Source organism: Nipponia nippon, unplaced genomic scaffold (genome assembly GCF_047370975.1).
Source record: "Nipponia nippon isolate SJK-2023a ecotype South Korea unplaced genomic scaffold, ASM4737097v1 scaffold_13, whole genome shotgun sequence".
In the NCBI taxonomy this organism is placed as follows: Eukaryota; Metazoa; Chordata; class Aves; order Pelecaniformes; family Threskiornithidae; genus Nipponia; species Nipponia nippon.
The window spans coordinates 6,378,688-6,405,923 of record NW_028262324.1 but is presented as its reverse complement, the minus strand read 5'-3'; the positions used below and the strand labels follow the sequence as shown (position 1 = coordinate 6,405,923).

The 27,236-nt window shown below is 41.6% G+C and overlaps 1 long non-coding RNA gene across 8 annotated transcripts in view; it reads right to left on the bottom strand.

Annotated features, from left to right (window-relative positions):
* Positions 1–27,236, bottom strand: part of LOC148056515 (uncharacterized) — a 201,353-nt gene that overhangs the window by 76,422 nt on the left and 97,695 nt on the right. For 7 of the 8 annotated variants that reach the window (XR_015703022.1, XR_015703017.1, XR_015703016.1 and 4 more), the window contains one exon: positions 1,899–1,987. This is a non-coding gene — a long non-coding RNA (uncharacterized LOC148056515). Of the gene's footprint in view, positions 1–1,898; positions 1,988–10,208; positions 10,332–27,236 lie in introns of all 8 variants that reach the window. The other variant, XR_015703015.1, reaches the window with a different exon arrangement.

The window sequence follows — 27,236 nt, the reverse complement described above, 5'->3', positions numbered from 1 at the left end:
TAAACATGTTGTATAATCACAGAACTGGGCTGTGACCCATTTGTTAGCAGCATAGGAAAAATACATCAAAGTCACAGATAGTCTCTTCAGACAGGCCTCGGCAGATACCCATCTGCTAATAACCTCAGACTGTGAAGTATGGATGATTTATAAAGGTGTTAAGGAACTCTTCTTTTTATATATATAAAAATCCCCGTTTAAACTCTGTACTGATTAACTATGAAGCACCAGGAAAATAAAAGGGAAAAAATGCATTGTTTTAGAAACAGTAGGGAACTGAGTGATATATAAGAAGAGGTTGTAGCCATATTAGAGCTACACATAGTGCTGGGTAGCCCTGAAGATCCGCTGTCCGTTAAGCATATGTGAGGCCAAAGCATAGCAGCCCCAAATGGCAGCTAACCTTAACTGTCAGCCACTCTTGAATTTAAATGCAGCAGCCACCACAAGTGCCAAGACAGGCTACACTAGCAAGTCCAGATACCCTATTCCTGTGGTAAAGTCCACCTATGCAGATCTTGCGCTGTGATTTTATGGAGCTGAAGAGCTGCTATTCGTTACTCGACCGGGGCTCTGCCACCAGAGGAGGTCGGGGTTGTATTACACCCGTGCCCCTTGAGCTAGGCAGACTCTGAAGCAAGTGCATCACTTCAAAATGTGTTTTTCATTACAGAATGTGTTATTAACAGCAAGGAAGCCCCATTTCATGGCGTAGTCTTCCATTTTTGTGCAAGGCATATACAAACTCAGAAAGGTAGTCCCTTTCCTAAAAAGTCTGCAGTCTCAGTATCTTCTTAATAACTTGGACAAGCACGATTACTGAAAGCTGAGTGCATGCAGACATCCTTTCTTGCCATGAGTCCAAACCCATGGCATGTGTTTTATTCTGCTTGCATTCATTGCTTTGCCTGGGGACCCTTCCTTTCCCAAAGCTCTTTTGGATTTGGGGAGGACGCGTCATTGTTGGTAGGTATCTTCTGTGGTCTAGACTTGTAAGTTCATACTCTATTGTTATACTGCTCCACTGGAAGGTTTATAAGTCACACAACTTGTCAAAGTTATGAGGATGCTGAATCATTTTTATTAGGCGTCAAAGTCTCCCCCCCCCCCCCTTTCATTTCTTTAACTGAAAGCTTCATTAGATTGCAAAATGGCACCTCTGTGCTCAGACAGGGCTGTGAGCAAATCAGGTTCTTTCCTTTGTTAAATCTGATTGATTTATTTCACATATAAAATGAGCAGTAAATGTTCAAGTTCTAAAAAGTTATTTAACAAGTGTCTGAGTGGAATGAAAATAGCTTTCTAAAATAGTGCAAATACTTATCATAAGCATATTAAAGAGACTCTCTTCATTTTCAGACGTTACCAAATGCCCATAAATTCTTAGATATTCAAGCAGTCAGGCACCTGAGGAAGCTTAGGATAACAATTAATTATGAGACATGCTGCTCAAGCAGCTCTTTGCAACCCCGAGTTCTGCAGCAATTTAGGAAGAAGGTAGGTACCATTCTGCTTATTTAGCGGCAGAGAAACAAGAGGCAGACAAGGGAGGACTGGTGCGAGATGGGATATTATCTCAAGTCTCCCTCCAGCCAACACAGTAGGCACACACTGGACATCATGGCACTTCTGGAGGACTCAGAAAGGACTATGCAGAACTGGAGTCTGCTAGTAGATTCAGGCAATTTGTCAGTGATATCACTCAGACAGGTCTGTGTTCTTCTTGTATTTAGCCACTTGGCACTGTGTGTCTCATATAAGCTTGCTATGCTTAACGGGAAGAGATGGGCACTTTGCAAGAGAATCCCATCCCACTCAGAGGCATGTATCTGTCCTCTGCAGGGTGCTGTCTCTCTTGGGACAAGCTCTGGAAGTTCAGCTACGTGTCTGCACCTCACCTGGACAAAAGATGAGATAAATCCCAGAGCAGGCAGACCTCCTTCAAAAAGGCATGAGGATGGATGTGCGCTTTGGGCTCAGCAGTGACCTGGAGGGAAGAGTGGAGAACAGTCACGGAGATGTAAGTCGCAGCTTTAAATCAGCAGACTGTGTCAAACAGAGAGTTAAAGAGAAAAGCAAACATGAAGTTGCAAGTGAGCAAAGGCTAGTTCCTATTTCATGCTAATTTTGCTACAGACGGCTTGTCCAACTTCAGAGTTACCGTGCTCATAACCAGTTACTTTTCTAATTTCCTGTGAATAAGTAATAGGAGAAGAAAAGCAAAACAAAAAGGAGAGAAGTCAGGGATGAGAAAGGATTGAAAGAAAGAGAAAAAAATCAGTTGAGAGAAGGTGGCAGAGGACATCTAGGGATTATGCTCTGTAAAAAAAAAGCTAAGAGCAGAAACTTTCATAGCAACTGAAGGGGAAAATAAAAAAAAGCACAACAAAAAACCCTGTCTCCTGTGGTGAAACTTCAGTGAAATGCTATTAAGGATAAATCTTTTATTGTATTGTCCTGCAGGCAGTGTGGTAAAAACTGTATTCTCAGCATAAATGAACTCTCCCATTATAAAAAAGGAAAAAACGCCTGCTTTCAGGACTGTAATGGCTGCTGAGATACCCACAAGGGGATATTTAGGAGCAGTAGCAAGGAGAAGTAGGTCCAGATATTTCCTGCTGAAATAAGAAGGTCTTCTGACTGAGCAGACACATCAGATGTGTTTGCCACCAGCTTCCCATGGGCTGGCAAAAGACTGCAATTCACATAAAGGATTTAGCCCAGGGAGAGCATTTAGTGAGGAAATAACTCTCTTTGCTCCATGATTTGTCAGGACCTCTTTTAATTGGGTCTTTGGCTGAGAGACAGGGAAAACACGGGCCAAATTAGCCTTGGTGGAGTTACAGCAAGGATAGATTTGACCCCCCAAGCTGTGGAAGACAGATAAAGGATTTTCAAAAGGAAAGGGAAAAGAAAAGCTTTTTAAAATGTTGGTCTGGAATAGGAAGTCTCTATTTCAAGGAGAGGGTGATGTAGTGGGCTTCTGATTTAGCACATCTTCCCCAGCAATGACTACCTAGAATAGCCAGAAGCCACTGAGTCACCCTCTCCTGGAAGGTGACATAAGCAGGACATGGACATGTGGATGAGGACTCAGAAAAACAGCACATCTAGCCAAAGGCAGAACCACAAAATCTTGCTTTTTTTTTTTTTTCTTTCTTACTTAGTCCTTAGTGACTTGTTAAATTTCTAATGCAGCTTTCCCCTCGGAATTTACATACATGTGTTCCAACCTCAGAAAAGCTCTCACCACCCAGCTAACTTGTCATTTTAAAAGAGATTTTGAGGCAAGATTTTAAGACAGTTTAGAGGTGCCATTATGTGTATAATGTCCATGTGTGGTCAAACAGTCAGCTATCAACTTGATAACGATATTGTTTGCATGCAAATCACGGTCACCAAATGCACGCGTGCGCACGCGCGCACACACACACGCATCTGTTACGTGTCAACCCCTGTTGCATTTGAAATGACAGGCTAGCTCATTGCAGTATATCTGGACATGTAAATGAAAGTTCATTTGGAAAAGCACAGAAAAATGCAGTAACACACTAAAGATGCTGTTATGTTGGGGAGATTTCTGCTTCAGATTCAACCATTTTTCTGGAAACAACAAACCAGCTAAATGTTGTCTCTTTGCCACTATACCCCAATTTTTGTTCCTTTGCCAAGTAAGCACTCTCACCTTCTGAGCTCCTCGTCTGTCACCATTCTTTAATTCTTCTGAAACAGTAGTTCCCTCAAAATTCCTCTCAGTCAGTACATCTGTTACCAGTCCCATTTGTTAATAACAGCTACCAAATATCCCATCCATATCACCTTGCTTCCATGTTCCCCGCATGGCACCCCTGATTCTGGGAACGTGCATATTTCAGGCACTCAGATGACATTTTGGAGGATACCCTTAGAAAGAAACTTTCAAACCAGCTATCCTAGTGCTTCCCTTTCTAATGTTTGAATAAATAGAGTAATAAAATCACAAAATAACTTAGGTTGGAGGGAATCTTTAGAGGTCATTTGCTCCAGTGAGGTTCAAGGCTAGCTCAGGGCCGCATTCAGCTGAGTTTTGACAATCCCAAAAGACGGAGATTTCACTGGAAAGTGAAATCTGGGAAGCCTGTTCTTGTGCTGCACCACTCTCACGGTGAACGCTTCATGAGGGTGCGTGCCATCCCCATCATCCAGGTTATTGATGAAGATATTAACCAGCACTGGCCCACAATAGACAACTATACCAGAAAATCCCATTTGCCACCTTGTCAAGGTAGAGCTCTAACCCTCACTGTTCCTACTGAAAAGCATTTCTTGTATTCTTGTGGTCAGAAGCTTTTAGTCACTTCATTCTAATTTCAAGGTTTTAAATATTCATGACAAATATATACCTGTTTGTACCAGTTCATGCCTGTGTCCTATAATAATTCTTATTTTCCTTGGGGAATATGAATTTGAGGCCTCCTGCTGTCAGGAAGTGGCACTTTCAGAATTCAAATAGCCCCTCTTAATCACTCATTCCAGGTGTTTTAAATTCATTCTTCATTCTTATAATTATAGGTTTTGCACTCTCAGTCTTTGAACATGTGAGGAGTTTACCTGAATTGGTTTTTACCCATTCCCTCATGGTTCAAAAATCTTCCATTATTTAGGTCAGTGTATTCTCACTCCCTCCTTCCACTTAGATAAAAGATCAATTTGCTCAGTATTTCTTTTAAGAAATTTTTTTTAACATCTCATACCTGGGATACTATTGCTGTTGCTATAATGAGTAAAGAATCGCTTTATCTTTTCAAAGGAATAAAGACCACATTTAAAATCTTGAGCTTATTAGTTTCAAAAACTGCAAAACTGCTTTCTGCTTGTGTGCGTTATTATTTCATTAGCAGATCATGCTAGGATCATGAGTGCACTCTCACTGCAGTTGGAAGTGTTCAACCTCAACTTTACACACAATACTATAAATTTATACATTTCTTTACATATGACACTGGGCTAAAACCTCCTTTGATGATTAGAAAATGTTTTTCTGATTGAAGCTTTCCACATAGGTTTGGTTTGGGTTTTTTTTTTTGTTTTTTTTTTCCCTGTTTCATTTTTAGGGATGGAGCAGGGATTGCAAGGCAGGATGCTGGGTAAACTAGAATTCATAGTTTATCCCAAAGTAGGTTCCCTGCTGGAGCCGGATTTAAATGGTTTTTTCTATTCACTATGATTAATTCCAATGCCAGGGGATTCTTGGTACATTTCCTAAGAATAAATCCATGGGAATTGCAGACACTTGCTTAAAGATGATTGTTCAAAGTGCAGAGCACTGGGAAAGAGGCCTATAAGTAAAATATGATCAAAATTCTGCTGTACTTGTAGCCTGCAGAGATTTGGGGGTCCTGGATGTTTCAGAATCAGAGTTTCAGTAAAAAAAACCCTGCCTTCTAACCCAAAAATAAACTGGGACCGAGTAACACGTAGTGGCAGGCATGGACTGGCAGTAATATGCTATAATTATATACAATTTCCTGCACAAAGGGGGATATTTCCAGGTAATTTCTGACTGGCTTTTAAAAACTGTATTTTGGGCATTAAAAAGCCCTCAAATTTTATTTTAATGAACTTTAAAACTATGTGACGCAGTAAAGGCAAAGTAACTCACACTCGGTGCAGTCTGTCTGGTGGGGTAGAGGAGAATGCGTGGCTACAGAGCAACGTTACTGCTTCCAACCTGAACCTGGAAGCAAGGAAACTGAGTTTGTCACTTCAGGAAAAAATGTAGGTCCTGCTCACATGGTCTTCAAGGGGTCCTCTCCTCACGCCCTCTGATAAGTAGCACCTACAGAGTATCAGCGTCGAGATACTCTGCAAGAAAAAAAATGCTACTTAGGCAGAACCAGCTGCTGTTCTCCATTCTTTAACTGAACAGCTGTCTGCACAGCAGATGGCAAATTCCCTGGTAAGGAGGAACCTGTAAAAGCCTGCAGAGGGGAAACAATAGCAAGGAATAACGCTGGCTATGGCTATGTTAGCATTTTAGGTTGGGGCAGGTATGTGCTTTTAAAGCGAATCAAAAAGGAGGAAGAAACTGAAACCAAGGAAATTTTTCCAAACCCTCTGCTGGAATAGCTCTGTTCAGTAGATGCACACAGTGGGGCCTGAGAGGCTGCTCCCATGTAGTGAGATAAGGACAAGGCAGATCTGCAACATCCTCCAAAGGAAGCCACTTTCCTCATGTGAAACCTCATCTCCAAGGCCCAACAAGCTTTTTGCGAGTTCCCCTAAGTACAGAAAAGCACATCCTGGCACCAGGTTAATCACGCCACACTGCTTCTGCTTAGTATCTAACCAGCGTGGTATTGGTTGAAAGTTGCTCCCAAGGCAGGGCAATGCACCAAAAGTTATTTGTGAGTTTGCATGTCTGGGGCTCCTGGACGGAGTTGGGCTCACGAATGCAATCCCCACACATTGTCACGCAGCCCAGAGAGTTTGTTAAAGGAAAAGATAATTTCTCTGCAGTGTCAGAAGGCCGGATTCCTTCCTATGGAAGCTCAATCAACTTTAACTGTTGAGTGGAAGCTGCTCACCCCTAGGACCTTCGGAACACTGCACAGTTTTCTGCAATAAAACTTTACTCTCTCAGCAGAGCACTACAATTACTAGCATTAGAGTTCTCTCTTTAAGATATTCTGGAAGATCCAGTTTAAGCCAAAGAAGCCTTTTGCTAGATGCTTGAGCAAGGAAATAACATTGTTCAAGCATTTCCTGAACATTTGCAGAATGACCTGAGTGCACAAAATTAGAGATGGTTCATCCTCTTACTTGAAGGCTATTTTAGTCCCTTGTAAGCAGTATTTACATTTTTGTATGAGGCTTTAATAACAACCTAGACTTGCTAGCATGTAAGTATAGAGATGTAAAACTCTGTAGGTGTGTTTTCTAAACCCTAAGGGAATTTTAGACAAATGCACCGGTGCATTTCTGAATTTTCTGACAGTGTTTTATGAACTGTATGAGACTCAAAACCATGCCAGAGGAGGGATTTCACATGGCTTAAAATAGAGTAGAACAGGACTAAATGCACAAGGCTGGACAATCTGAGTTATAATCTAGAGCATCCCACCCAGCCCACCCGTGGGCAGGTGAGGTTACACTCTCCAGGCCATGCCCTCTGTGGAGCCTGCTTGCAACCATCTCATCCCAACTGCAGTGAGGTGGTTGCGATTTCCAAGCTTTTCTTTCTCTCTCCTCTGGCTCTACTGAGCTTTCAGGTCTCAGTATTAGCACTGATAACTGTGATTCACCATGTGTCAGACACCTTGGGAAAAAGAGAGAAAGGGGACAGCTAGTTATGGTAGGAATAAAATATTGCTTTCCCTTTGGTTTTCAATTTTTATTCCCATAAATTCCTTGCAAGTTTAATTCAATTTGGAAGTGGTAAAATGCTTTCACAGTATCCCACCTCAGCTCAGAGTCTATAATCTGAAGCAGGGGACCAGTGGCAACCAGAAGAAAGGATGCCAGAGGCTGACCGAGTATCAGAATGGGGACAAGATCAGGTGGCAGTCGTGGGCTCATAGTTCTACCTAAGCATCTGCACCTTCTGGGCGGACGTGACAGGGAGGAGAAGGGGAACGGAGAAAGAATCGTAGTTTAATGTGAATTTCGGTGGCTCCCGTGGGACATGTAACCTCAAAGACCTTGCTTGCTCCAGCCAGTTACTATGCTGTGTTTTCTGTTCCCTTCCCTGCTGGGCAACCTTTGCAGAAAAGCTTTTTCCAGAAGACATAATTGAGCATCAGCGGAACTGTGCAATATTTAGAGAGAGGGTATGAATATTTTTTTGCCCCTTTCACTGTGGCCATACACGGGAGAATTTTTTCTCAGAAGATTTTTAAGAAGCAGAGACCAGCCTTGACATTGTGAGACAAATACAAGCTTGTTTCTGGGAACTCCAGGTAACGTAGATGATCGCTTCATGTTTTTATATAAGTTAAGGTTGAACCATAATTGTAAAATGCACAGGCTTTTGCACACTGAATTTTAGGTGGGGCTATTACAATCGGTCATAAAGCACCCCTGCAGTTGAATTTTTATTCTATTCCCTTCCCCTCTAAACATTATGAAAAAAAACTGTCCTGCTTTCTTGGTGTATTTTGAGATGGCAACTTTTCCTTGTTTCTCTCATGTTTATTATAGAAGAATCGGCTAGAACACAAGCAATATCTGAGGTTTCAATGTGGCCTGATAAAACTGCAGATTGCTCAGCTGAATTCTTTATCAGTATGTGGTTCACAGATATTAGAGGTACATACAGCACCAAGCACGAAGGGACCATTTACTCCAAGCTAGAGATATGATCCAGTTAGTGAAGTTATCAAGAATTTACTAGTCATACGGGTGGGAGAAGTTAAGTCCCAGGGGTGTTGGAAGTATGATTGAGAAATTATGGTAAAGCAAATTTCACGTCTGAAAGAACTTACGGCACAGAAACCAAATTGGCAACTTTCCTCTTAGTCGGTCTGTTCTCAGAAAAACTTTTAGATGCTTTCAAAGACACATTTGGTCCTTTCGTGCTAAAGTAGTGCCAGAGCACACATTAGAGTCTTGGATTTACCCATAGCAACTGACGAATTCTCTATTAGGAAAAGAATCTTTTCAGTTCCGTCAGAATTAATTCATTGGGAAAAAAAAAAATGAGTTTAAATGGAAAACACAGGCTCAGATAGGTGGAATATCCTCTGAAAGTTAAGCAAGGGTATTTTTTTTTCTCTACTTACAGCTAAGGTAGATTAACAGAGGCATATGGAGAAGATCAAATATACCTTGAAATAATGGATGGATAAATCTGCAGACTAAATCTCTCTTGAGTACTGGGCGAGAGAGGGGGAGAGAGAGAATATAAAAATGTGGAGATCATCTACTGAGGGGATATAATACTGAAAAGCCAGACGGGTTCTACGATCTTCAATATTTTATAAGAGGAAGCTTAAAGCTATTTTAATAAACCATTGAGGCCAGTTTTTAAAAAATGTAAATGTACAACTGTGCACACAATCTGCATATGCAAATCACCACAGTTGGGCAAGCAAATCAGATAATTGCATGCAAATATGCCTACTCACTCTATGCCTGTGTCTACAATGGTAGTAACTGTGCATGCAAATTAGGTACACATTTTGTACACATAAAGGTGCAGCTTAAGTGGCATATGGCATGAAAATATGGCATATAATGTAACAAAAGAGGGAGAAGGAAATAGCAAGGGATACAGAGTTAGCTGTAAATAATAATACGGAGCGTACACAAACACACACACATGAATCTATAAACACGGGATTATAAAAAAGAAAATACATGGGCCTTTTGAGTGCTTAAGGAGCTGAAATGACACACAGTGTGTGGAGTAGGCATCTGTCCAAGCTAATACAGCCTCCCAAGAGACCAAGTGCCCATTCACAACACAGGCTGAGTATGGCTTTTCAAAGCCACATCAGCTTCTCAATCATTTGACCCAACAACCCTCTCCTTGAGGAGAAGGTGAAGTTCAGCCTCTTAGGCTTACATAGGCTGAAGACTTAGCCGCAGTTGTCAGCAGTGGTGCCAAATGAACATCAAAGGTGGTGGTGGTTTCTTGTGACACATGGACAGATGTCTCCAAGGAAAAAGGCTTTATAACTCTTTTGTCTTTCAAAAGTATTGATTTTGCTTCAACTACCTTCCTTTCTGCTTTGGAGCTAACCAATGTTACCTAATTGCCTTTCTCCGTTAGGCTTATTTGGATTCAAACTGCACTATAGTGAGATGTCTGGCAGATAGGATGGATGGATGGATGGATGGATGGATGGATGGATGGATGGGAGGAAAGGATTCTAACCTCAACTGTATCCTTGAACTTAAAATCTGTGTTATATTTTTAAAGCACTTAGACCTTTAACTTAGTTGTTAACAGATTAATGAGATGCACAGACTGACATTTTATTTGAAATTTTCCAGGCAGAGAAAAATAAAGTGCTCAGCATGAAGAGCAGACTGAGTTGCGATGACAGCAAGCCCCCTCAATCACTCCAGGCTTCAGCATGCTCACAGATACGAAACAATGAGCATAAGTTGGAGAACAGAATAAAAATGTTGATTAAAGTTTGATTCAGTCCCTTTTATGTGTGTGATTCCACACTCGTGCCAAACTCAATCAGCCATAACAGCAAAGATCACTGGCCACTTGGTACCTTCAGTATTGAGCTCTCGGTCCTCATGGCTTTGAAGAGCTGTTTGGAGGTTCACAACCCAAAAAGATCTTAATGATTCAGAGACAAGCTGGAACCACAAGAGTCAGACTGGCCCATGAGTATCTGAAACACATGGTTGCATAGGGAACTTAGACGGAAGGTGGACAGATGTCCAAAATCTCTTGTCGCCAGCTTTTTCAGTGTTGTTATCATTTGGATTTCCTTTGCATCTCAGAAACCTAGGTGAGGTTTTGCCCTTACCCACACAGCTTTGCAAATTCACTGAACAGCCCCACCATGAGGATTTTTCTGGCTACACTTTTTCTTTCATGAACCCAGCTGCCTGAGGAAGGCTCTAGAGGATGGCACCTCCGTGGGAAACACAGGTACTGAAAACAAGGGAATGGCTTGGTGAACCAGTTAGGCATCTTATTGTCTCCTACACTAAAAAGATTTTTTTTCCCAAATCTCAACCCTGTTTGCCATTCTTTTATTTTTCAAATGCCCTAATCCTCTAAAAACCAGAGACAGAAACTGTGGAGATGTTTCTGCCATGTGCATAGTTTGGCTCTGTCCATCTTGTGATATGCTGAAATGAGTGGCCCCTTCTACTTATGACTAATGTCCCAATCATCTACTGTTTTATTGCAGAGCAACACAGAGTTTTAAAGTTTTTAAGTCAGCTTTGGCCCAGGTTCAGAGCACATATTTCCCCTTACAGTTCTGCATAGCCTTACAAGCCAGAGCAACAGAAATTTGGAGCTACTTCTCACACACCGAGTATGGGTGCCCATGCATACATTAAGAGAGCATTCACTTTTCAGTACGTATCTAGGCTAAACTGATTTCACTTTTAAGAAAGGAGGAAACTTAGTGCTTAATGGATTTTTACTAAACTTCAAGGTAGTTTGGAAGTACATTCTGACATGCAGCATTAAATACACTACTGCAGCTGCACTCAGAGGAATGGGCAAATGTGTGCAAGCTCACAGACCTGGGCTTTTACCTCACTTCAGATTGCAGCCTGAGCCTTTGGGGGCTTATCCCAGCACCCGGTGGAGTTAATGAGAGACTACCCATTGGATTTAGAAAGACTTGGGTGAATCTGTACTACAAATTTGCTCTTAGGAGCAGCTATGTTGGTAAAAATGGATATTTCCAAGCTAGAACAGGTTTATTTTACAACCACTCCCCCCCCCAAAAAAAAAAAAAAACAACCCAACTTTCTGCACAAACTGTTTCATTCTCATCAGATTTTGGGTCTATTAGTGAAATCACAAACTTATGCAAAGGCATGCTGGATGGCTTCATGGATGATATCCATGTGTGACTTTGAAAGACATCGTAAGAAACACATTGGGCATCTTTGTCACAGACTTGTAGGTAGGAGCTTTGTCTCAGCTGACAAACTATACTTATTTCTTTCTGTCAAAAGTAACAGTCAGGAATTCAACTCATCTGAGCAACTTTAGGTAGTAAGAATTCCCCTTTTATAAAAATTAAAATCAGATAAACCAAGGACTATAGCCAGCTTCCCCATTTCTCCCTGTCCACGCACTTTCCCACTCCTGCATGTACGCGACGTTATTTTTCTTCTACTTCTCTTTGTAGACGTACAGTCTTTAGAGCAGCTATTGTCTCTTTATGTATTCAAAATCCCTAAAATAAGGGCATCCTGGTGTTTGTAGGCATAATCTTAAGGGAAATAATAATAAACCTCTGTGTCGCAGGCACACATAGGCAAACAGCCAGGACAGTGATACCCACCTCAGCCTGCTTTGCTCACTGCAATTAGGCGGCTGGCCCAGGAGCCAACACAGCTATCACGAGTGACAACAGAGGACAAGTTTTGGCTAGGAAGTGCTGAGAGATACAGGCTTTTCCACTCAGCTGGCTTTGATACCATTTACCCTCAGGTACTTTGGAAACAAGCTAGAGCAATCTCATTAGCAGTTGTTTTGAGAACTCCTAAGGGACAGTGAAGGGCCAGAGTTCTGGCAGAAGACCAGCACAGCACCCACCGGAAAGCAGGAGATGAACTGGGAAATTACTGTCTGGCAAATAAATTTCAGCTTCTGGAAGGATACTGAAACAAAAGAACGAAACCATTTGTAAACCCACAGAAGATAACAAGAAAATGAGTAAGCACAAACATGCAGTTACTGGGAACAGATGATGTCAAACCAAGCTCAGTTCTTTCCATGACAGGATAACAGGCTCAGGGATAGAGGAGAAACAACAGTTGTCATGGCTTGTTTTAAGCAAGTCTTTTGACTCTGACTCACAAGACATTCATATAGGCAAGCTAAGAAATTTGGTCTTGAAGCAAGTCAGCAGTGGATGCAAGACGCTGAAAAACTATGCAACAGAGTATTTAAGAAGAAATCATTGTCAAATTGGAAGAATATATTGAGTGGATACCCTGAAGGCCTGTTCTAGGTCTAGTTGCATTCAATATTTCTGTTAATGTCTTGGAATGCAAAATAGGAAAATTTGTGGAAGACACAAGGATAGTAGGGACTTGTACATGACAAATTAGAAAAACAGAATGCTTTTCAGTAAAGTGCAAGTTATTGCTACAACTTAAATAGCAATAACCAGAATCAGAAATAGGGGGACATAGCTGCAGTGATTACAGCACCAACAATCTGGGGTGACAGAGAAGGCAGCTGTTACCAGAGTGGACAGATAAGCAGTGAAGCCACCATGGCATACAAAGGAAGCAAGGAAGGCTTCCACTGAAGTACTCTTTCCATGCTTTAGAACAACTTAAAACTTGGAGCAGTCAGGGAGATGCCAGAAGAAAGCAATCACAATTAGTATCCTTGAGGTCAGAGTCCCTAATTCTCAAACAGAAGCTTGACAGAACTGGAGGAATTCCGCTGAAGAGGAAAAAACAAGAACTAAAATTTACAGAAGTCTGCAGAGAACATGGGGAAAAAAATACACTGTCCAGAGGACAAGAAATCCTGGGCTTAACGAACAACAAGGAGGAACTTTCTAACTGTAAGAGCAGGGAAACACTGAATAAATTATCTGGAGCGGTTGCTGAGTTTTTGGTTTTGGAAATACTTACAAAAAGTTGGACAAAGATCTATCACAAGTGTTGTAAGTAAAGCTGAGCTCGCCACAGGGCAGAGAGTTGGACTGGGTAACCCCTGGAGACCCTGTTCTTTTGCTGTTTGTGCATGTGGGTAAAAATTTTTGGTCCCAATAGCAAAAGGTGGGAAGTTAGAAGCTAGAAGTTAGCAGATTGCTTTTTGAATAGGGCAGCCACAGGAACTCTGAAAAACATTGCCAGCTGAACCCTCCCATAGTCTTTGTAACATCAGAAGATAATAATAATAATTAATAAAAATAGAGGGTTGCAGCTAAGGCCAAGGACCAAGGTACCGTTGGTCTCTGTGCGTTACTTGCACAGCATTGTTGCCCAGGGCCAGTAGAGGCTGGGGTCAACTAACCTTGATTATGCACCAGTGTCTTTTAATTTTGATCTAGGCATGTGACAGACATCTGCAATGAAATATAGACGTGCACAGGCTCCAGAAGTAGCTGGTGTGCTCTGTGTCACCCAGTTATCATGGGCTTAATGAAATCTAGGTTAAACCCCCTAAGAGATCAGAGAACAATGCCTTTTCTCTTCATCACAAATCTTGAGCTTGCTAGCACAGAGTGAAAGACGAAGTCTTGCATGCTTTACAACCCATTCCAAGTCCCTGTGGGATTAGTTAATTATTCTTTGCAATAATTAAGGCACAAACAATTGATATAAGAATCTCCATTTGTTTATAGTGTGAGGATTCCCTTCCCCCAAGGCTGGAGAAAGCTCTGAATACATTTATACTCCAAAGCTGCTGTTCTCCAAAGGGAGATTGTTCTGCTTGGCTGAGAATGAAAGCCATCTCGTCGCTGTGGCAGGTATGGCTATATTAAGCCAGCAGTTGGGGGCCCTCAGGAGTTACTTGATTACATGTTGGAACAGCTTCATTCTTCAAGAACTGGCATCAAGCCAATTAGTCTTATAGGAAGACTGATGTTTTAACTAGACACATCCATCTACATTGCAGCTTTCTAAATACGCTGTTTTCTAGGTATGGACTGCATGTGCATTTCTGTTTCTGATTTTCTAGAAAGGTCAAGGGACACCTGTGATTTTTGTTCAAGGCAGATGTTCTGGGAACCTGAAAAGCGTCAGTGAAATTCAGACTCTGTCTTTCATGTACTAATTACCTACAGGATTCACTGAGGGACAAGTAACATCTAAAATTATTCAGTTTGGCCTTCGCCTGATAATCTACCATAGATTTAAGGAGCTAGAAGCAAAATAGTTGCACTTTGTAAGCATCCTATAAGGTCCTACTCAGAAAATGGAGCCAGAAAAAAAAGCAGGCTCTCAGGAACCTGCAGATGCTTAGAAATGACAGCAAAAGTGTACAGTGGCCAAAGTAATAAACACACCTACCTCACATAATAGACCACAACACTGAAGTCTCAACCCTGGACACGTTCAGTCTAACGTAATGGAGAGGGAAAGTCACACAACTGGCTCTGATTGCAGCTGGTAGTTACAAATACACCTCCCTCATTCCCAGCCCTGTGCCAAGGCCTCTGTCATGGTGCAGACACAACCAGCTGACCCAACACCTCCCCACGCAGGGAGTTACGGCGCAACGGAGGGAGGCCACTGGTGCTGCCTCCCGAGTGTGCCTGCTCGTGCCGCCAGGCTGGAAGGGGCTCCTACTGATGGCTCTCTCTCTAGTGCTCTTAGGTCTGTTGGCCTTTCCCTTTCCCCTTCCCTCCCTTTCCATGACCTGATACAAGACTTGCATGCTGGGAAAGAAGGAACCTGAGAGGCTGTTTTCCAATCGTTGACTTGACTCACAGGGTGTGTTCCAGCATGGAAGCCAAAGGCCACTCCAGGTTTACTGGGAATGGGAGGTGCAGATTCTCAGCAGAACTTTGGCAAGAAAGCTGCCTTTGTCAGTCTGCCTCGCAGCCAGCAAATGGGAGGGAACAGCCCTGAGACTCTAGATTCTTCCTAACACGCACATAGTCGTAAGTGAGAGGCTCTGTAGGTTGAAACATTATGCAATCAGTTACATCAGGAAAAAAAAAATAATTAACAATCACCAGTTTTAAGATCTACAGTAAATATAAAGAAGATAATTTTTAAATATTCTAATTTTATTACAAAAAGTAGTCCTCTTAGTACCAAGCTTATAGAAGCTGGTTGCAGATTGTAACTGGGCTTCAGTTTTATAAGTATTACTGTAAACTAGAGACTTTGCTTCTTCAGAGAAGCACAAAGATGGTGGTGGGAATTAAGTTCTTGTTCCTGCAATACACGGAAGCTGATCTCTGGGAGCCAGGAGGAAGTTTGGACATAACGTATTTGCAGCACCAGCATATAAAACAGGAGCCAGCCAGGGCAGCATGCCCTGCCAGGCTCTGCAGGACCACACTGCTCTTCTTCCCTCTAGGAGTACTCTCAACACTCAGAAATCCTAAGGGGGAAAATAATCCTGACTTTCACACCAGGCTGCGTTGAAGGTATCAAACCCAAGACTGCCACAATATAACATCTGGGCCATTGCACCTATGCGTATCAGCCACTTGAATAATGAATGCTGAAAGCGAAAGGTCTTGCATGCATAGGCACTTGAGGAGGGTTAAATAGTACCTAATTTCAGATATCTCCATCTGAACTTGTTGGCTGGACTTCCTTTATAGTCAATGGACAATCACACTTGCAGAGTGTGATTCATCCAACCTCTTTTAGTAGCCAGCTGCAAGTCGAGGTGAGTATCACCTCTGGAGTGTCTATTTCTCTTCACTGAGTACAAAAGAAGTTGAAAAGCCTGTTTCACACAGGGACGCCCACATTGTGGACATCTCTGAGTAGGTGAGATGAATCCCAGCCAGACTGTGTAAGAGCAAGGAGAAAATTGCAAAGCTGAAAAACAGCTGCAAAGCATTTAGCAGCATCCTATGACTTTATTCTTCTAGTTTTGCACAAATACAAAGTCCTTAAGTGTCCTGCAGTGAGGTCTGATTTTTAAATTATTTGAATTTTCTCCCTCTGTGTGCAGCACTTTGTTAGAGGAATTGCAGAACCACAGTGCTTATTCTCTGGATGTGTCATATGTTGGTTTGCAGCAAAAATTTAAAAAATTACTCCCTGACTGGAGTTCTCGATTGTCTCTTTGGTAATTAATTTCCTCATTAAATGTTGACCACGAGTTTACAATAAAAAGTCATTTAGAGAGGACACAAGCTGCAAAGGTTGGATGAGCATTTGAGCGCTCTGTAATTGAAGGCCTTGCTACATGCCAAAGGGTAGTTTGAGCATCTTTCCAAAGGTGATATCAACAAAACTTTCACTGAAATGACAGCTGTCAAGAACAACAACCTCATTAACCTCCGTCCATCCCAGGGCTGTCTACAGTATTTGGCAGAAAAAGCTATCAGAATACTGCCAAGCCATTTCCTACCTGTCACTTTTCAAATGGCTTAAGTTCCATGACGGTCCTGTCTTCTAATTAGTCACCAGTTACGCTGTCAGGTATTTTGTTCCCACAACTGTGTGAAGAAATGAGGATTAGCTCCTAATTTCTCCAAAAAGGAATGGTTAACATTGATTCTGCTTCTCCTTTTCTGTAACGACAGCAGCTGCTCACCCAGAGGAGTCCCTGCTTCCAGTAGCATGAAGAAGCACCTTTCTAGAAAGCACATGCTACTAAGCTCCCTGCATACTTTTGGTAAAGATGCTCACCTTTGTAGGGAAATGTGCCTGAATTCAAGACTGTTTTCCCACACATTCCCAATTGTCTTCACCTCCTTTTAAAGCACCAGCCTCTTGTTTACTCATTGATGTATCTCAACATGGGAAACTCCTAGGTTCAAAGCTTACCTTCTATTATTTATTTCCTGATATAAGTATTTCTCCCAGTGTTTACCCAGCTCATGTAAGCCCCTATAATTTTGTCAGTCTTACCTTTTCAAAGGTATTTTGTCTGTTCAAATACACTAAATGTAAAATGAAAAACAAAACCTGCATGCAGTTTGAAAATAAGAATGCAGAAAGCAGTAAGGCAGGAACAGCACTGCCAGAGCCAGGGGCATTGGCAGGGCATCGTCTCTGTTCATTCTATGAGGATCCAAGTTAGCAGGGGTTTAATTCTAACAACGGCAACGGACATGCCCTGCAAGCACTGAAAGTAAAAAACTCCAGTAGGAAATACAGACCTCTGTGTAAGCTGGTTTTACACTCCAGTACAATATCTTTAATCTGAGTGCTTACTTCAAAGAGTAGAAGACTGAAGGATGATGGGATATTCCTCCAAATACGTAAATGGCTGCTGCAAAGGGGAAAGGAATAATGTGTCTTCTGATGGGAAGGACAGGAAAGACTGGGCCATTACTTTAACAGGTTAGGTATGAGGGAAAACTTTCTGCTAGTAAGATGGGGAGGTTGTAGCATTTAAGTCACGGGAAAGGGTCAGACAGACACTGTTGGAATCGTGTGGACTGTCTTGGGACAGCCGATAGAATAGATGATATCCCGACGTACAAAATATTTTCTAATCACCTTCTCACCAGAAAGCCAGAGTTTGGCATATTCAAAATGCGGAAACAGCATTAATAGCTAAAGCAACTCAAAGCCTGCACTCAGGCTCACACATCCGAAGGTCTAGTGAGGTGGTTCTGCTGCCTGAGCTTTGCTTCCCGCAGCAGCCTGGCTGCGCAGGCTCACCGAGGGCATCCCGCAGGGCATGGATTGCAGTCGGCAAGGCAAGGGAGTCTCATGATTTTTGCCTGCCTGTGTTCACATGTGCTGGGCTGTGCTGCACCATCAAGGTGCGCTCTAACGAAGGTTGAAACTTGGACACAGACAGAAAGGTATTTTCCTAGTGTCGTTGCTCTTGACTCTTAGCTCTCCTAAGTCAGTGCAACTTGCTTACTTTAATAACATGAGTTTCTTCAGCCTTCGAGCATTCTCCAACTTAACAGCACTCCATATTCAATTGCAAGTCTCATGATATTTCATGATTTTGCTTTTTTAAAGCCCCAGCTGCTAGATGCATGCATTGCAGAGCAATCTAGTCTTTCATTTTTAAAAATTATATTTCTAGTTCTCATAGTTGTGGAAAGAAGCCTGAAAAGATGAAGTGCCAGTACCCTTACAGCTCCAAGGAGAGAAGGCAAATAAAAGGAATTCAAAGTACATTGGTTTAAGCCAATCTCATGATTTCTTTTTCCCCAAGGCCTGGCTCATGATTTTTGAGAACTGGCCTTTGGAAATGCTGGAAACATAAAATTCTTAATAAGGAACAGGGGGAGTTAATAAGAAGCATGAAGAAAGACATAAGATTTGTTCACTACAGTAAAAATGTGAGCATTAGAGAATTGAAGAGGGAGACTTGTTAAAGGCTAGCAAAATTCTGTTACTTTCTCACTCAACAAGTCAGCTACACAGTCCCTGGTGACTTAACTGTGCATCTTTTTGTTACGGTGTGTTACCTTTAATTGCACTATCGGCTTGATGGTTTGAACATGACAAAGTCATTTTGTTTACTGGAGGAGGTGACAGGCCTTTTGGGGCTATAGAGAGCTTGATACCGGTTAACAAAAACAAACAGGTCACACAAATACAGATGGAGGACAAATACAGATTTTGTATTCAGTGTTCATGACCTGGTTTATTTTGCTCCTATCCAGCATCCTTGCGGCATACGTTGCTATCAGAAAGCATTTTTTCCTGACTTAGGAAGAGTATGTTTTTATGATAAAGAAACAATTATGGAATTAATTTGTTTTTTTAAACTAAAGATAAGCTTTCCTTACAGAAGTTTTTCTTTTTTAATGAGCTTGAATAGCAAAAATGTATCATCAAGCTTCTGTTGATGTACTTAAAGATGTCCAAATAAATAGCATCTTTTCAAATTAAGTAAATACTAACCTACCAAATCTGTATCATATTTAAACCCCAAGAAAAATAATAATATTGTCTATCTATGTTGATGGATATATTGTAATATATATTGTATATGCCTTGAGATTGCTATACAAAATGCTACACATATAACAGAGTGACTGTATTTACTGAAATTCAGTAAGACATGTTTTCCATTCTTTAGAAACTGAAAATCCACAGTATATCTTAGATTCTCCCACTAGGACAAAAATATTTCTCTGTTGTCTCTTGCCCATATATCAGCTGACCTGGGCTAACTTCACATCCATGCTCTTATCTCAATGCAAACTGTGCACTTTAGGTAGCATATGCTGAATAGATTAAATGAGAAAACAAGTAGTTGCAAATATTTTTCCTTAAAACATCCCAGGCCATTTTTGATTCAAGGTAATCTTGCATTTGAGTAAAGGCAGCATAATTAAAGAGATTTATTAATTTTCATGAAAGAATCATAGTATTTAGTGATCAATTTCAATATTACTGTAGGTACGAAATTCAGCTTTCCTGAACGTGCAGAGGTTCCTTATTCATGATAATATAGAGACAGAGATCATAGATCAAGTGATCTTGAAAAAAAAAATATTACAAATTGTTGTAAGAGGCACTTGAACAGAACCTTCTTGATACTCTTCATATAGGAAATCAAGAATATTTCTAATGATTTCTTTACCCATTGGTCTTCATTGGTTCAAAGATTTAAACAATATTTTTTAAGAAACAGCTTTGCTCATAGAAATGTAGCTAGTATATGAGTAAGAGATTACTTATGTTGAAACAATCATCTAGTTTATAAATAGTTCCTCTAGATTCGGTTCTGCTTAGAGTAGCTGAGGGAGAACTCCAAATGCAAGTGACGTGGAATCAGGTTCTAGTGATTCCAGAGACATTCAAGATTGATGAGGACAAACGAGTGTGAAAGAAAGTTGTTTCAGAAAAGTTAGAGAAGAAAGGCAACGGACTTGAAGGCAGCCATGGTAGAGGCACACTAATGGACTCGCTGGGGATCCTCAGCTTGCCATGCTCACCATGAGTTCAGTGCGGCTGTCTTGATAGAGTCAGCAGAGTGCGGGCATATGAGGGCCACACTTGAGCCTTCAGCTATAATGTTGAGCAGGTATAGTTGAATGAAGGCAGGTAAATGGAATTGCTCAGGCTAGAAATTGATAACTATAGGAAGCTTACCCTGATTCTGTAAATAATTGAGTTTACCACTGCAGTGTTGGCATCAACACAGCATAGAAGTTACAAGACATGTGGCCAGGTCCCAGTCTCACCCAGGTCCAAGAATGCTTTTTCCCAGATTCAGTGCGGAGCAGCGTGGGGTCCTGCCAGTTTCTAGTCTTGGCTCTTTTACAGACCATCTTGGTGAAATCAGAAACCAAAAATCACCTCATTGCAGATGTCCTAGAATGAAGCACTCAACCTCTATGGGATTTCTATGCGCAATCGCAAAAACAGCCTAAGAAATGAGGTGATGCAGGCCTTGACTTTCAGCCAGGAACAGGGAAGGCCTGGCTTGCTTGCCTATGTCAGATTAAGGCACAGACACTACTCGTGCACATTCAAACCCAAGAATGAAAAACGCAACACAAGCTACTACCGAGTCAGTTGTTTGGGCCAGAACACAGCTACCTGAAGAATCAGAAACTAAAACCAAGATTCCTTTACCCAAGATCCTTCCATGCAGTGGCAGGTATTCGTATTCCTAAAATTGCCTGCGTAGCATTTTCAAATACACTATGAGAAGTAAAGGACCACGTAGAATAAAGCAGCTGGAAATAGAAGACACCGCTCACATTGCTCTTCTGATCATACTGTGTTTTGTATGCACAGCTGCCCCAGCAGTTTCCCCACCAGATGTGGTGCTGCATTTGTGCTGAAAGACAACAAAATGCAGAAGATTTAAATGAACATGCTTAAGAGGCTTTTAAAGAAAATGCTGTGACAACTTGGCCTGCACAGAGCGGCACTGTGTTTGAGTACCTGAATTAGATTTAATCTGGCTCCCCCAGTGGTAATAATAATATAATATGCTGTAAAAAGGAGTCTAAAAATCTTAAATTGAACCTGTATGTTTACTATGAAAGTAGCTGTGTTGACTGTACAGTACAAAATTTTAATATTTTCAGCAGGCAAGTAATACATCTTGTCTAGATGTAGGAGAAATTTTCAGACACGAAATTATTTTAAATGCTAAAACAAATAATGCAGACTTCACCTCCCTTCCCTACCAGATTGTGGAATGTCATTTACTTTAAATTTGCAGCCAGACATCACATAGCCAGAGAAATTGCCTATAAGAAAAATAGGCTGACACTTATCACTGCATTCCAGTGGGACCGGGGGTGATGTCAGCTCTCTCTGTTTCTCCCAGACAATTGAGCTTCCTACAAATCAATAAAAACAAGGTTTATTGGTATGTTTGCTTTATCACACTTGAGCCACTTTCATTGTCCTAGTGAAAAGTCTTCACAAATTGAATCATTAAACACAGTAATTGTGTTTCAAATACATTTTAGAGAGGAGGAAGGGAAGAGAGGGTGTAAAAGATTATTTGTGACAGTATTTATGGCTACAGAATTTATATTTGTAACAGTTCGCCATATCTATATTTTATTTTTCAATATGGAAAAAGGAGCAGGGGGAGGGGGCAGAGGAGGGACTCCAGTAAGTGGAACAAACAGTTGCACTCAAATTCAGACCAGCTAAGCTTTTAATATTTCGATGAGGGAATGTTATATAAGGAATTTCTCAACAGTTCCTCACACAAAATGTCAGACTTATTTTAAAATTATTTTTTAAAAATAGATGGGCTTAGAAAAAAATTGCACCCTGGAGTCAGGATCTAAGGACTGTTACCATCCTGGTGGTTAAAATAATTCCTTCCTCGGTGTTGCTCAGTCCCTTACGCAAGCCTGTAAACTCATTTCGCCCCAGCACTCTTTAAATCTTTGTCGCTCTTTGCATATGTGGTTGCAATTTACATGCCACCCACATTTAAAGAGGTATTGACATTTTCAAGTCGGCTATTTTAGCCCCTGGATTTAAAATGGTATCAATCACACTTTATTTCTTCACTTAAGAGCTCAGGCCTGTATTTGTCGCACACCCACCTCTCTCACTGCAGCCCAAGAGGCGTTTAAAAGCCATCCATTTGCATATTTATCAGCCCTTCAGCTCTCTTTCAGTCATGGATTATTTAACCCTCCTAGGGATGGGGCTGGCGCCCCAAACGATGGAGATTTCGGCCTCCCTGTTCTCACAGTTGCTATGCAAACGGAGCTCGTGGCTGTTCGGTGGATGGCAGAGCAAAACACAGGCACATTTCACAAAACTATCCAGCATTATTCAGCAAAATCGGGTGTGACTAGCGTTCCGGGCGCTGAAGAGGCCTCTGATGAAGCTGGCATGTAAATGGCATTGTTCTGTGCTGAATGGCGGTGACCTGTGCCGGGCAGGGTTAGGTCAGCTGCAGGCCAGGGCGAGAGAGCTCATAAAAGTTCCACATGCTCCAAGCCTGACTTGGAAGTAGATCGGGGATTGCTCTAGACAATGGCATTTGCTCTTTTGTCTTAGCCGGCACCCCTCGGGAGCGGGGAGGGGAAGGAGGGAACAGGAGAGGCTCTGTTGTTGGAAAAGCCAGGCTGAGCTGCATCCACACACACACGAGCTTGTCTAAAGAGATGCTGCGCAGGTTAGCACCGTGAACACCATCCTTTCCCTTTTATTAGGTTCCCTGTGTGAACCGGAGAACATTTCTCCCTCCCTTCTTTTTACCTTGTTGCATTTTTCTTACTCAATTAGCCTGAAATGGAACATGCTGATGCTTCTAGCTGTAGTTTCCCTCCAGCACAGTGGTATCAGACCTTTCCACACATTATACAAATTGTATTTTATCACTGAAAATTAAATCTAGAAGGCAATGATGTCCAAGTACAGAATACTATAAGGACATACAAGTGCTTCCTCCACTGCATTGGCTTTTAAGATGAATGGAGGAATGCCAGTCAGGAGCCGCTGCTCTTCCAGCAGCTCCAAGTCCCCCAGGGCCGTTCCCCACATTACACTGATGCTGTTGTGGAGCTATCAGCGTTAGGGAACCACAGCAAAGCACGCTGAATGCCCAGCACACATACCACAGCAGGAGAGCTCCAGGTAGAGCGTTTGCAGTCTCTACCCTATCTTGTCTAGCAGCAGAACTGTAGCTATGTCCTGATGGGATGCACAAGCCTGTTTGGCAGGGATTAATTCAAGCTTCCCTTACACCATATGTATCACAGTTCCAGGAACTACGGGTGTAACTTCTGTTCTTTATATTACAAAGAATGAAATTTGACTCACTTGCACCCATCCCAGATCACAGCCGCAGATTGCATCTCAGCTAAGCGTTTTGTTAAATGCACCTAAACAAGGCAACACACACCTGTGGAAGGCCTAGCTATGCTCTGCCACTCTTGACTGCTTTTTGGCAGACATTGCAAACAGGGAGCACCCTTGGCACCACCGCGCCTCCAGCTGCAGCTTCTGTATCGGCCACCATCAGCCCACACCCGCCATGATCTAAACTGAAGGAACCATTTCATGGTATCCTTAAGAGAATCCAGAGAATCCTACAGGTTTGTTTTTTCTGAAAGGCCATTGCTTCTTATCTGGTTCAACCCGATTCCTCCCTCTTGCTTTTTTTTTTTTTTTTTTTTTTTATTCAGCCACTAAACTGTTATACATAATTGTTTACTCTCATTTCCTTGCATATGGACATAGGATGTTGGAGGGCCGTTTGCCGTAATGCATAGCTAGGAAAAAAATCGGGTGCTTTTCAATGACACCATGTCTTCTTATGAAGGTATCATCTCACACAGAAACAGCCTTGTATGTGCTCTGCCAGAGACTTGTTTATTTAAAGACATTAAATGGTTAATGATCCACTTTGATCCTGCCAATTAAGTGGGGAGAGGATCGATAGACTTGCTTGGTGACCCCTTTCCCTTTCTGAGGTAGTTGTTGAGCCAGGAAGAAGTTCCTGGTGTGTGCAGAGGAGATATTCTCCAGGGGCTCCCCGGCACCATTTCGAGAATCGCATGTGTAAGGGAGAGCATCCAGCAGCCCACCCTGCTTTCATCCAAAGCTGCTGATGCAGCCAGCAACTGCAGACCCACCTCTGTTTCTGCAGCTGGAGGAACAGCGACAGAGTGGTTCTGTTGGCACTCTGCCATTCGGAACAAAATGCCACCCATTGGCACTAACTACGATAAAAGCCTTCGTGAAACTGAGAGGGGAAGGATATGCATATATTGTTCACGTGCGTGAAAAAAAATCACCTACATCTGGGTCATTTCCTTTCATCATACCAAGTAAAACAAATGCAGCAAGCAAACAATCCAGACGCATGGGCTCGCTGACAGTTAAACCTCACATTTTAAAATGATCGTGGTGCAAATTAATTCAGTTGGCTCTATCACACACCATTGATCTTGGAGAAGGTCTGCTCCAAAATGAGAGTCTGGGTTTGGTAAGTCTGTCAGTGACGGCTCTATTTCCCAGTATATATTTACACTCACATCAAACTTGGTGAGTGGGCTTGCTGTCGAACTCGCAAAGCACAAACCTGACAGTTTGGTTTGAAGTTCCCTTCTCCACACTAGGGTCATACAAGAACACTGAATAGATGCATTTGCTATAGGTTATAGCAATCTTGACAGTAGTGAATGAATGATTGCTCCTAAAAAGTACATCTTGTTCTGACATTATCGCTTCATTGCATTCTAAAAGTGGCTAAACCAGAGACATCCTTCCCCGTCTTTCCCCACCCCTGCTGCCATTCAGCATCTCTTCTGGTTCAACAGTCTGTATTTTCAGACTGATTTGAAGGGGTTATGGATTTACACCAGTGGGACATGATGCACAGTGGTAGCATTTAAAGCATAACAACTGTACACTTTTCCAGAGAAGTGCTTAGCTTATTGATGAAAGAAAAAGTATGTTACCCTCTTGTGTGCCTAACTAGTCAATACCCCTATTGAAAAGAATAAAATTCCCATAATCTGTTCCACTGGAACCTATTTCTAATCTAACCGAAAGCAGGAAATGCTGCAGGCTTCCATGGGAGCAGCATTTGCCTCATGAAGAACAATTGGTTAAACATTGCATAATTTAGTAACTCCTGACTTAAACAAAACCCATGGAGACATGCTCACCAAGAAAGCTACACTGTTTGTAGTTAGGGACAGCCTGGCTGGATCAGCAGCAGTGGCAATAATAAAATGCCCTAAAACATAGATATGAAAAATGATGAATTGACTTTAGGTGACTATTTGTGCTTAAAACTAGGGCAGACACTCGAGAACTTTGCTGAATCAGGGCCTTGACTATCAGTACCAGTAAAGAATGCAGACATTTGGGAAGGTATGTTTCATTGCTGCCATCATATTTTATTTTTGGAGAGGTTAAAGAAAGATATCAAGAAGACATAAAACAAGTCATTAAATTCCTGTTTTGTGTAATGCAGAGCAAATATTTGCTTCGAGTTTTATGGACATCTTGCAAATCAAAATCATAAAGGCAGATGAGCTTTTGTTTAAAAAAGGCACGCTGAGGGCTCAGCAGAAAAGAATAAGAGAGCTTGGTTTTGGAAGAAAAAAAAAATCAACCCTGACACAAACCACAAATACGTTTCATTAGGTGACACTGAAGATTAGAAACTAATTAAAATTAAAGAGAATGTGTTGAGGAGGATAGGGGTTGTCAGGTGCCTTCAGTAACAACAAACATCCTCTGACATCTCAAGTTTGTGTGGAAGTCAAGAACACAGACTTAGTTCAGATAAGATACTTGATTTGTGTTTGCTCAGGGAACTGCTCTGATAGCTTAACTAAAAGGAATTTGTCTTTAATTTGAGTAAACTTGGACTAGACAACAGCCAAGAGAATACCGGTGCTGGAATGGAACCAGCATTAGACAATGGAAACAAGTTGGTGAACAAGTGACTAGGGAATATTTGCTGAAGCACATTCTTTCTAGCATGAACCTTGCAGAAAGTGAAATTCAAAATGCCCAAACCACCTGTTTTGGACACAGTAAAAAATCAGTTTCCAAAGAGTACAATTCAATAATTTTCTTTCTTCTTTCTTTCTCTTTTATTTTTATTAACACTTTCTTACCCCTCTAAAAACTACCTTGAGCTTGACCTAGTCAGAACCCGAGGGAATACAAAATAGTTATTATAGTTTTCAATAGTATGTTCATGTTTAGGGGAGGGAGGAAGGAGGAAGAAATACTTGGATCCTGAAAGGCCAGTGTTTGAAGGTTCCATAATTTTACCCTCCTCTCTAGGCTGAGCTCCCTGTCTGTATTGTAACTCCCACAGGCAGGCCTTTCTTGCAGAAAAAGGGAGGGCAGCCTGCGGTGGAGGTGTGCGGTTTTCCAGGCATGTGGGAATCCAGCCAGAGAACTAGGCCCACAGAGGATTCTAGAAGCGTAAATCGAGAGCTCACAATTCCCCATCAGGCACTGCAGACGTTTCTGGATTTAAATATTTCCATTTTTTAGAGAAAATATTTCATTTAGGTTAATCAGCTCCTATACTCCATTAACTCGATAACATTTTATAAAATAAGGGACTTACTTATTGCAAAAATTGTCTGAGATGGAAACTTTTTTTACTTGCCCTATTTTGGACTATGTCAACATTAGTTTTTCACCTCTCTGTTGACATTCCCAAAGCAGAGACCTAGGTTGTTATTGATGTAACGTCCATATCTAACATACAGTTAGGTGCACAAGAAAGATACCATAAGCATCAAATTCTTCCTTTTTTCAGATAAATTAACCCCGTGGGGAGTACTTTCAACACATCACCCCTTTGTCTCTGCCTCTTAATTCAGTACTATAGATGACAAAGAGGAAAGGTGAGGTCTGTAAGAAGAGAGAAGCTGTTTCTATCAGAGCAGCTAATGCAATTAAAAACAAGCAAACAAAACCAGGTGAGCTCTGATGTGCACAAGCCCTTCCAATAGCAGAAAAAGGAGATGAAAGTCAAAGTAACACAAACCCTCCAC